The following is a 10784-nucleotide window of genomic DNA, read 5'->3' as shown; positions in this document are numbered from 1 at the left end:
GGAAGGGGGTGGAGGTAATATAGAGGGATCAAGTTGAAGAGATTCAGAAAGCAAAGGATATAAAGAAGCTGAAGGTGAAGGAGGCCAAGAGGAAGGAGGAGCCTACCACAGCAAATAGTTGTAGACAATTAGCTTTAGAAGAGCCATTTTGAGGGCCAGCCCATGGCTCACTTGGGAGAGTGGGGTGCTGATAACACCAAGGCCCCGGGTTCGGATCCCATATAGGGATGGCCAGTTCGCTCACTGCGGGAGCGTGGTGCTGACAACACCAAGTCAAGGGTTAAGATCCCCTTACCGGTCATCTTTTCCTTTTTTTTTTTTTTTTGTCTTTTTTCATGTCCGGCAACGGATTGCAACCCTCAGTGTCGCGCCCGTACCGGACCGAGACCGGCAACGGGATCGCAACCCCCGGTGCTGCCCCCACACCTCGCTCAGCCAGTGAGCGGGAACCGGTCCGTATGTGGGATCCGAACCCTCGGCGGGAGCGCCACCACACTCCCAAGCGGCGCACTGTAGCAGTGCACCACCAAGCCGACCCTATTACTGGTCATCTTTATAAAAAAAAGAAGAGCCATTTTGTAGAGTACAGCTTTAAGCAGAATGCTAGCCATAAGGAAGTCTTTTTGTAACCTTGGCTCAGAGCATTGCTCATGGGAAAATGCTGCAGGACTTGGTGCTCAGGAAGAGCAAGATAATAAGAGCTAATCAGGAACTTGGTGAGCCAACCATTCTTCCCTTGGAGTCACAGCTGTCTGGGAGTAAGGCTCGTCCAGCTTGCAGGAGCCAGATAACACTTGTGTGTCAAAGATGAATGAAAAAGTTACAGAACTGGCCCTAAGGTTAAAAAAAAAAAAAAAAGCCCAAAGCCTGCAAGATTTCACGTAGCAGACTTTGGATGGGACTATTCTCCCCCCTTGTTTCCCACGCTTTTCCCTTTAAAAACCCTTACCGAGGCTCCTGAGCTTTTGAGGCAGTTTTAGTTTAACTGTCTCCTCAGACAGCCGACAATAGAGCTTCCTACCTCACACCAGCATTTGGGACTTAGGAGTCTTGTTTCTTTGAGCAGAGAGCAGCCAGACTTGGGCAGCAGGGACAGTGAGGCTGAAGAAGTCTCAGCCTGTTCAAGATTGTTCCGTTAGTTTCTTATTTTCCTCCTGTAAGGAAGAAAGTTTATCATTATTTTGTTAAGTTCCCTCCAGGTACCATTGGAAAGGCTGTTGGATCTGGAAGCCCGCTTTTTTCAATTGTGTGTGCAAATTAGTGAATTTAGTTAAATCAAAAGACCCAGTTTCATTTTATGTCATCTCTGGTAGGATGAATCCATTTTTCTGAATTTTTGCAAGTAAAGCATCCATAAGTATTGTATATGAAACCAGCTGGTGTGGGTAAAGGAGGTACACCTTCAGATATAGAAGCTTCCTTTCTCACGCTGGTGGTTTTGAGCCAGACAAACTGTGTGGTTTTTTCAAGCTGGTTGGCCGGTGGGAGCTGGTGTCTTTTATCTTCGGAGCAAGAGTGCCCTCATGTGGTGAGCTAAGGAAGCTTGTCTCGCTTCAGACCCCCGGGAAACAATTACAGAGATTCTGTTTTTCCACACAGACCTAGAATACCTTATGCTTAATTCATGGTAGCAACTCTCCTGAGAAAGTCAAGGCCACCTCCCATCTCGGGAGGTAAATAGAAGCCTGTCCTACAATTCAAAACTTTCCTTGAATTTGTGGACAGTAACTCCCATTCTGAGAGAGTAGTAGAATCCTTCCAACTAAGGAGGTAACCAGCTTTGAATAAACCAGAACCTCAACCAAGGTGGGAGATTCGGTGATCCTGGGAGGAGTCCATCTGTTCTGCACTCGGGTGGGGGGGGGGGGCGTCCAAGTTTGTGAATTCAAGGAATTCAGTAGCGAGCACCTGCTTGAAGGTTGGAAGCCGTGCTTGGTAGTCCAGACGGGTTGCTCCAGGATCCTGCCAGCTGTGCCATCCTGTGGACCGAGATCGAGGCTGTTGAAGCAGAAATAATTTTGTAAAGGTTTATTGGAAGCCAGGCTTGAGGACTGACCTGGGAAATACAAGTGAACGGAGTTGGAAAGTGCTCCAAAGTCTGCTATGAGCAAAGGCATTTTACAAGAGAGTTTTGAAAGGGAGGGGAAAAGCTCCAAGTACAGTTGTACTTTTCTCATGGAACACAAGAATCACAGTCCTTGATTTCTGATTACATGGGAGCGAGAAGCATCTATGTGAGGCTTGAAGCAGGAGTTTCATGCTTCAGCTATTCTTAACAGTATATAAATGGTTTATTTCAAAACCAGCAGGTTATACATTAATCAGTAAATCAGCAGTTCTAACCACATACATTGTTTCTTGATTTCTGATTACATGGGAGCGAGAAGCATCTATGTGCGACTTGAAGCAGGAGTTTCATGCTTCAGCTATTCTTAACAGTATATAAATGGTTTATTCAAAACCAGCAGGTTATACATTAATCAGTAAATCAGCAGTTCTAACCACATACATTGTTTATCTTAAGAACAAGATGTTGATACCATATTCATGAGACTTATCCCAAGGCAGTGAGTTTTGGAAAACCTGCTTTATTTTGATTATTTCCTTCTCTCTCGCTGTGTGTGTATTTATAATAGGGAATTGGCTTGCACAATTATGGAAGCTAAGAAGTCCCAGGAATAGCAAGTTGGAAACCTAGAAAAGCTTATGTGTAGATCTAGTCTGAGTCCAAAAGCCTTAGAACCAGGAGAGCTGATAGTATAAATTCCAGTCCAGATCTGGCAAGCTCAAGACCCAAGAAGAGCTGATCTTCAGTTTGAGTCCCAAGGCTGGAAAAGACTGATGTCCCAGCTCTAAGCAGCCAGACTGGAGGAGTTCCCTTTTATTCTGCCTTTTTGTTCTATTCAGGGCTTTAACTGATTGGAAGAGGCCCACCCACATTAGGGAGGGTGATCTGCTCTAGCAGTCTATCAATACAAATATTAATCTCATCCAGAAGCACCCTCACTGACACACCCAGAATAATGTTTGACCAAATATCTGAACACCCTATTGCTTATTCAAGTTAGCACAAAATTAAACATCACAGAAGCTTAACCAGTATTTATAGAGAAATCTGTACCCTTAGTGTATATGACAAAAAAGTCAATGCTTAAAAATAATCCAACTCAAAGTTAGACAAGGAAGAGAAAATTAAACTGAATGAGAGTAGAAAGAAGGAAATAAGCAGAAGGAATTAATGAAACAAAGAAATTTACAACAGAGGATCCACAAAGCCAAAAGTTGGTTCTTTGAAAAAACAAAATTCACAAGCCTCTGTTGAGACTAATTGAGGAAGAAAGAGAGAAGGTACAAATAGTCAACATTTCAAGTGAAAAAATTGTGCAGACATAAAAAGATAAGGGTATATAATTTTGTGCATAACAATGAAGTGCTATGAACTTCTTTGAGAAAGACACGTTATGTCTGGGGTCAGAGGAGGCTTCTCTCAGGAAGTGACCTTTACGGTGAGATGGAAGGAGTGGGTGTGTGAGTGGAAAAGTGTATGTGTGTGTGTGAGCAAGTGTGTACGTGTGTGTGTCTGACCGAGTGTACACGTGGGTGTGCGTGTGTATGCATGTGAGTGTGAACGAGTGCGAGCGTGAGCTGGGAGCAGCACACAGGCCCTGAGGTGGGGGAGACCCTGCCTGCGCTGGAGGATGGGAAAGAGGGGCCGTGGTGGGAGCTGAGGACGCAGGCCTGAGACAGAGGCGAGGCTGCTGGGGCAGGGCAGGTGTCGGGGAGGGTGTGGGGGACCCGAGCAGTGAGAAGGCCCAGCAGAGGTGCAGCTGCTAAGATGGGGTGGGGGGCAGGTGGGCAGCTGGGTTCCCAAAGCAGACGCTGGGTCTCCACATCCTGCCATCTTCAGGACTTACTTGCCGGACTGCCCGTTTCTGCCTGAGATCACCCCAAGGCCTCCTCCAGGCTCCAGGCCAGGGCCTCTCCCTGGGCAATTTGTCTGAAGGAAGGCTCTGTCCAGAGGTCCCCAAATGCTAATTCTGTTGCCTCCTTGCCAATGGCCAGCATTTCCTACACACTGGACACTTAGTGGTGAGTGAGACAGACATGACCCCTTCCTCCCTGGAGTCTAGCGAGTTAAAAGATAGCTAAACACACACACACACACACACACACACACACACACACACACACGCGCACGCGCCAGAGTTTGGGAAGTTCTTTGATGGGACGGTGGGGAGGGGGGGAGACACTAGATGGCGGGTCTGGGAAGAGTTCTCTGAAGAGGGGCACTGAGGTCAGAAGGACCCAACAGCTCAGGGCTTTGATGTGGATGGAACCAGCTCAGAAATCTAAGGAAAGTCCAGTGTAGCTGGAGGTCTGAGGGCCTGAGAGGCCGACCTCAGTCTCCCTTGTCCCCTCACTGCTTGCCTGGGCCACCTGCACAGCTGCCCTGTGCACAGCACCCCTCCAGCCACAGCCCTGCCCTCTGCTTCAGCCTGGGCATGAGGAGACCTGGGCAAGGGGAAGGCATGGCTGCCAAGGCAGACAGTGCTGGCCTCCCGGGGGTCTGCCCAGTCAGCCACCATGCAGACGTGTGAATGTCCCTCATCACTACACCCCGGAGGCAGCGCTGCAGCGTCTGTCATTGACAGTGACAATCTAAAGGTGGCTTCATAGGAGAACCTTGGGGAGAGGGGAAGGGGAGGCACCAGGGACTTGGGGGGCTGGTGAGCAGGTGGGGAGCATAATGGAGCAGCTACTGTGAGGACAAGGGGCTGGGCAGGGACCGAGGGTGGTTGGCCTGGACTCTGCTTCAGTGACCGCGTGGCTCTGGACCCAACTTCATCTCCTGCTCTGTTCCACTCCCTCACTAATTCTGTCCCTCACCAGCCTGACACCTTACTGCCGTCTGCATAGACCTCTCCCTTCAGCTCAAGTCACCTCCTCCAGGAAGGCTTCCTGACCCCCAGGTCCCATTGGCCAGTGCTCTTTTCCTCTCAGCACCTGTTACCTTCAGGATTCACCTTCTGAACGTCAGACCCCGCCCCATCACATCCTCCTCCCCACTCCCACACGGGCTCCAGAAAGGCAGGATCTTCTCAGTCCTCCTTTAATTCCTGTATCCGAGGGTCTGGAGCCTGGAAAACCTCCATAAACGCTGACTCACTGAAAGGAGGAAGAGAGTCCCTCTTTCTCTCTTTCTAGCACTTTCATGGATCTAAGGACCTAACACCTACTTTCTGGGCAAAGACCCTGTGAGGGTCTGGAGCCTGGAAAACCTCCATAAACGCTGACTCACTGAAAGGAGGAAGAGAGTCCCTCTTTTTCTCTTTCTAGCACTTTCATGGATCTAAGGACCTAACACCTACTTTCTGGGCAAAGACCCTGAGTTTCTTCTGGCTGGGGACCCCCAGAGAGGAGCACAGGGCCTCTGGGTAGGGCTGTGAATTCCGAGCAGGGACATGAACCCTCCCCCAGGTCCGTGCCAGCCTGAACAGAGCCCAGCCTCACCCAGTGAGTGCAGGCTCTGAGGATCTCCAGTGATCCCTCCCGATACAGGGTCCTCTGAGTGGATCCAGCTGCTCCCACTCCTCCTGGGTGAAGGTCACAGGACCCTGGGATGACAGACACACTTGGCTCAGGGAGAGGACTTGGGTTGGACAGGAGGACCTGGCAGGTGCAGCCTCACGTGAGGGGTCCTGATGGAGTCCAGGGCACAACCCCTGCTCCTCATTTAGGGGCAGGCACTGAGGATGCAAAGCCCCACCCTTGGGATGTTTGGCACCCCTCAGCCTCCTGGGTAGGACATGGAAGGCCAGTGCCCACCCGAGACCCTGGCTTATCTCAGCCATGGCCAGTCCTTGGGGCACCCTTGGGTGATAAGAGAGCTGGAGAGGAATAAGGAACATACAGGGTCTGCTGTGAATGGAAACAAAAGCTGACAGTGAGTCTGTCTTGCTTACCCGACCTGGCCGATGGACCTGCCCCATCTGCTGCTCTGATGAAGATGCTGTTCAGGGCCAGGGGCATCAGCCCCAGGCCTCTGATTGGGTCTGGTTGGGGCCAGCCAGGTGCCTCAGCCCCAGGAGGGAGATGCTGGCACAATGTGGCAGGCCTTACAATGGACATTTCCTTTCAGGCCCACAGATCCCTTTTTTGTGGCACACGGCTGAGGTGGGGGCTTTTGTCTCTAATGATATGTGAGAGGCCACAGCCTGAGGGACTGAGGTGAGTGTTTGCCCACAGACAGGGTTGGTGGCTGCAAGCACAGTGCACTTGCCCACTGCATGACCCTGGAGGATCAGACACCCTTCCTGAATTGCACCCTCCTCTGGGAATGAGGATCATAAGACACTGGGCTGGGTGCACACACCCCATGTAGGCACCTGCTGCCTGAGTGTCCCATACCAGGGCATGCAGGCTCCTCACCTGGGGCACCTTGGGTAGGTTTCCATCTGTGTTAGGTGACCTCATGGCTCTGCTGGAGGACCAGTAGACAGCATGATAATGGCGTCCAGAGTCCACCCCATGTGGCTTTTTCAGAAACCCCCATCCCCACCTCGGGTCAAGAGTGGTGGAATATGGTCTATAATTGCAATAAGTGTAAATGGTCTAAATACCCCAAATTTAAGGCAAAGAGTGACAAAAATCAATAGAATTACAAAACACAGCTGTTTACAAAGGCACACAGTAAATGTGAGGGTACCCCAAAATGTTCATGGAAAAACGGAATTAAAAGATAATACAAATCTTTCCACAAATTTTTTGAAGTACTCATATAAGAACACAGACTTTTAAAAGTAAAAGAACAGAAAAAATGTTATGCTATTCAAACACTAACCAGAAGAAAGTTGGTTTATCTTTTTTAACACTAGAAAGTTGAGCAAAAACGGCAGCTGTGCCCTTTGTATGAAGCTGCTTGGAGACTGCAGGGGAGAGACCTCAGGAGGGCCTTGGTGGTCCTCAGGCCAGCAAGACCACTGACGGGTTCCTGTGGACCCACATAGGAGTGAGTTCTTTTTTCAGACAATTGAGGAAAGAAGCCACTCAAAGGCTGGTGAGTCATTGCAAGGGATCAGTGCATGGCCTGCTCCATGGGAAGTGTTTGGAGTGCGGGGTTTGGGGGAGACAAGCCCACTGGGGGAACACTGGGGCACAGCATGGACAGCTGATCTGCCCTCCCATCAACACAGAATCACTCAATGGAGACTGGTCAGGAATATAGAACTGCAGGGGGTGCAGTTTACTGAAGAGACTCAGGCCCAGACCAGAGTTTCCACACAACCCAGGTCTGTACCAGACCTTACAAGACCTGAAAGTCTTACAAGGTCAACAATTAAAACCTGAGCTGCACAAAAAGCCTTTCCCAGGGAATCAGCAGCCTGTACCAGACCTTACAAGACCTGAAAGTCTTACAAGGTCAACAATTAAACCTGAGCTGCACAAAAAGCCTTTCCCAGGGAATCAGCAGCAAAGCAGCAATTTAGCTCAGCCACAGGTCTCAAGTGCTGGTCCCCACAGGAAGTTTCCCCATTTTGGAAGTAAGCAAAGGGCAGCAAATTAGATCCAGTGCAGAGTTTAAGTGGTGGGGGTAGCTAATAATTCAACACAGAACTGAAAGAAAACACACAAACCCCCCCCCACAGATCAGAGACAAAGTTCTTTTTTTTTTTTTTGTCTTTTGTCTTTTTCCGTGTCCGGCAACGGATCGCAACCCTCAGTGTTGCCCCCGTACCGGACCGGGGACCGGCAACGGGATCGCAACCCTCGGCGTTGCTCCCGCGCCTCGCTCAGCCAGTGAGCAGGAACCGGTCTGTATGTGGGATCCGAACCCTCGGGCGGGAGCGCCGCCACACTTATCCAGTGCGCCACTGGGCCGGCCCCAGAGACAAAGTTCTGATATTAATCAGTAAAGGTCTAACACCACCAAAGAACACCTCTAAAACCTAGAAGAGCCAGAAGCACCTCAGCCACACCTCCCATGTCCACATCCAGCCCAGTGCTGACCAAGCTTCCACAGAAGTCCTCTGTGCTCCCCAGCCGAAGTTGGGGGGCTGAGAGCCTCAGCCACGCCCCACCGAAATCCACATTGACTGGTGATGACTGAGCCACCACCAGAAGCCCCCTGGGCTCTCAAGCTGGGATGTGGGGGCCCTGAGTGCCTCAACCACTCTCCCCTGATGTCTGCATCCAGCCTGGTGATGACCAAACTGCCACCAGAAGCCCCCTGTGATCGTGAGCCAGGGTGGAGGGGGCTGAGGGCCTCAGCCACACCCCCTGACATGCACATCCAGTTCAGCCACAACTGAGCTGCTGCTGGAAATCCCCCAGGCTCCCAAGCTGGAGTGGGAGGGGGGCCTATGGGCCTCAGCCATGCCCCCCTACCCTCTGCAACCAGGCCAGTGAAGGAGCCAGCCATGGGCCCGCCCCACCCCCACCCCTGCTTCCCTTCCCCTCCCCCACCTCCTTTCCCCCACTGCTCTACAATGACATCTTAGAATGTAAAAAAATAAATTAATTAATTAAAAAATATTTCTTCCCTTCCCCCCCAAAAATAAAAAGAAAAATCAAAATTTATAAAACAGAAGTTGAAAGAAATAAAGGAAAAAATGAACTAATCCACAAACATTGATGGAAAATGTAATGCACCTCTCTCAATAAATGAGAGAACTAGCATACAGATATCAGTAAACTGTGGAATATCTGAACTGCTCTATTAAGCAACTATATATTTTACCTCTAAAAAACACTGCACCAAAAATTGCAGAAAAGGCACTCATTCCAAATGCATAAGAAACATTAACAAAAGTAGAACACGTTCTGGGCCTTAAAGCAAATCCAAAACTTGCAAGGACTAAAATAATGTGTATATATCCTGATCATTGTGGAATCAAATTTGAAATCACTAATGGAAAGAAAAATTTCAAATGTTTAGAAATTAAATGACGCCCTTCTAAATAACTAACGAATTGGGGCCGGCCTGTGGCTCACTTGGGAGAGTGCGGTGCTGATAACACCAAGGCCATGGGTTCGGATCCCATGTAGGGATGGCCGGTCCGCTCATTGGGTGAGCGTGGTGCTGACAACACCAAGTCAAGGGTTAAGATCCCCTTACCGGTCATCTTTAAAACAAAACAAAAACAAAAACAAAAAACAGGAAAATTTGAAAATAAATGTTGTAAACATCCTTGAGAAACAGCCGCGTGATGGAATAATAAATGGCCCATTGAAGGTTTAGTCATGGTGTCTGGGAGATGTCTCTGTGCATGGTTGGAAGTGGAAGGTTGCAGCATAGTCAGAAACATATGCATTAACCCAGCAACAAGCATATGCTACCAATTCTTTATAGAACTAGAACACATCGCACAGGAAACAGGATGGAAATAAGTTTGGCTATAACACACGGAATCTTTGCATCTCATACCTTGCTTATAACACACTGATGGAATCTTTGTGTCTTACACCGAGAAGTCTAATCAATCAATCATGATTTATTAGAGCTTTCATGGATTAGAAAAAAGGTGCTATAGCTTTTGAGATGACATCAAACAAGGGGAGACAGTTGTCTAAGGCAGTTTGGGCTGTTATAGCAGAACACCATAGACTGGGCAGCTTAAACAACAAACATGTATTTCTCAGAGTTCTGGAATCTGAGAAGTCCAAGATCAAGGTACTGGCTGTGTCAGTTCCTGGTAAGGGCCCCCTTCCTGGTTTGCAGAGGGGTGCCTACTTGCTGTATCTTCACATGGTAGAGGGAAAGCTTCCATCTTCTTAGAGAATACACAAATAATCATGAATAGAGTGCTGGTAGAAATATAGACTGTGAAGGCTATTCTGATGGAAATGAGGAACATATTATTAGACAATATAGAAAAGGGAATCCCTGTTATAAAGTGGCAAAAACAAAAACAAAACAAACTAAAAACTTGACCAAATTGTGTTCATGCTCTCGTGTTCTGTGGAAGATAGAATGTGTAAGTGATGAAACTGGATATTTTGCTAAACAGATTTCCTTTTTAAATTTTTATTTCTAAATTGACAGATAAAATTGTATGTATTTATCATGTATATATAACTGAAGACATTTCTAAGAAGTGTTGAAGGAGTGGCTGTGTTCGTTCTGACTGCTTATAGTAAAGTGGGAGGAGAGAGAAATGAATTGAAGATGAAATTGTTATGCATAAGTGATGTCAGAGGTGGGGTCTGGGGGGGCCCGATAGTCAGCCTCAACCCACCCCATCCTCTTACCAGGTTCTTGACTGCACCACAGGAAAGAATTCAAGGGCAGAGTCACAGTAGACAGTGAGAATAAGTTTAATATAACAGATAAGAAGCACAGGTTCCACAGAGAGAGCGTGGCATAGCTCTAAAGACTGAGCAGGGCCCACACCAAGTCTAACACAAAGGCAAGTTCAGTACAGACATCAAAGTCTAACACAAAAGCAAGAAAAACGTACTAAAATTCAGTACAAAGTGCAGGCTGTCTCAAGAGAATGAGCAGCTGCTTGCTGAAAGTTAGATACAAAGTAAAGTACACGCACCTCAGCCAGCACATGGACGGTTGCCTTGAGGAAAGTGAGCAACACCCCTGCCTTCTGCTGGGATTCAGTATTTATAGTTTCTCTGTCTAATGAACGTTCAGTTAAGGGGGTGATTCCCAGTCACGTAACATTTAGTCTTGCACATGCTCAGTCAGTCTCTTCCTGGAGCATGTTAATTGGTTAGACCTTATCACATGTACCAGGCATATTCAAGAATGTTCTGTGCTCTCTATTGAGCATGCC

This window comes from Galeopterus variegatus, unplaced genomic scaffold, assembly GCF_000696425.1.
Source record: "Galeopterus variegatus unplaced genomic scaffold, G_variegatus-3.0.2 Scaffold1792, whole genome shotgun sequence".
In the NCBI taxonomy this organism is placed as follows: domain Eukaryota; kingdom Metazoa; phylum Chordata; class Mammalia; order Dermoptera; family Cynocephalidae; genus Galeopterus; species Galeopterus variegatus.
This window is presented reverse-complemented; position numbering follows the sequence as displayed.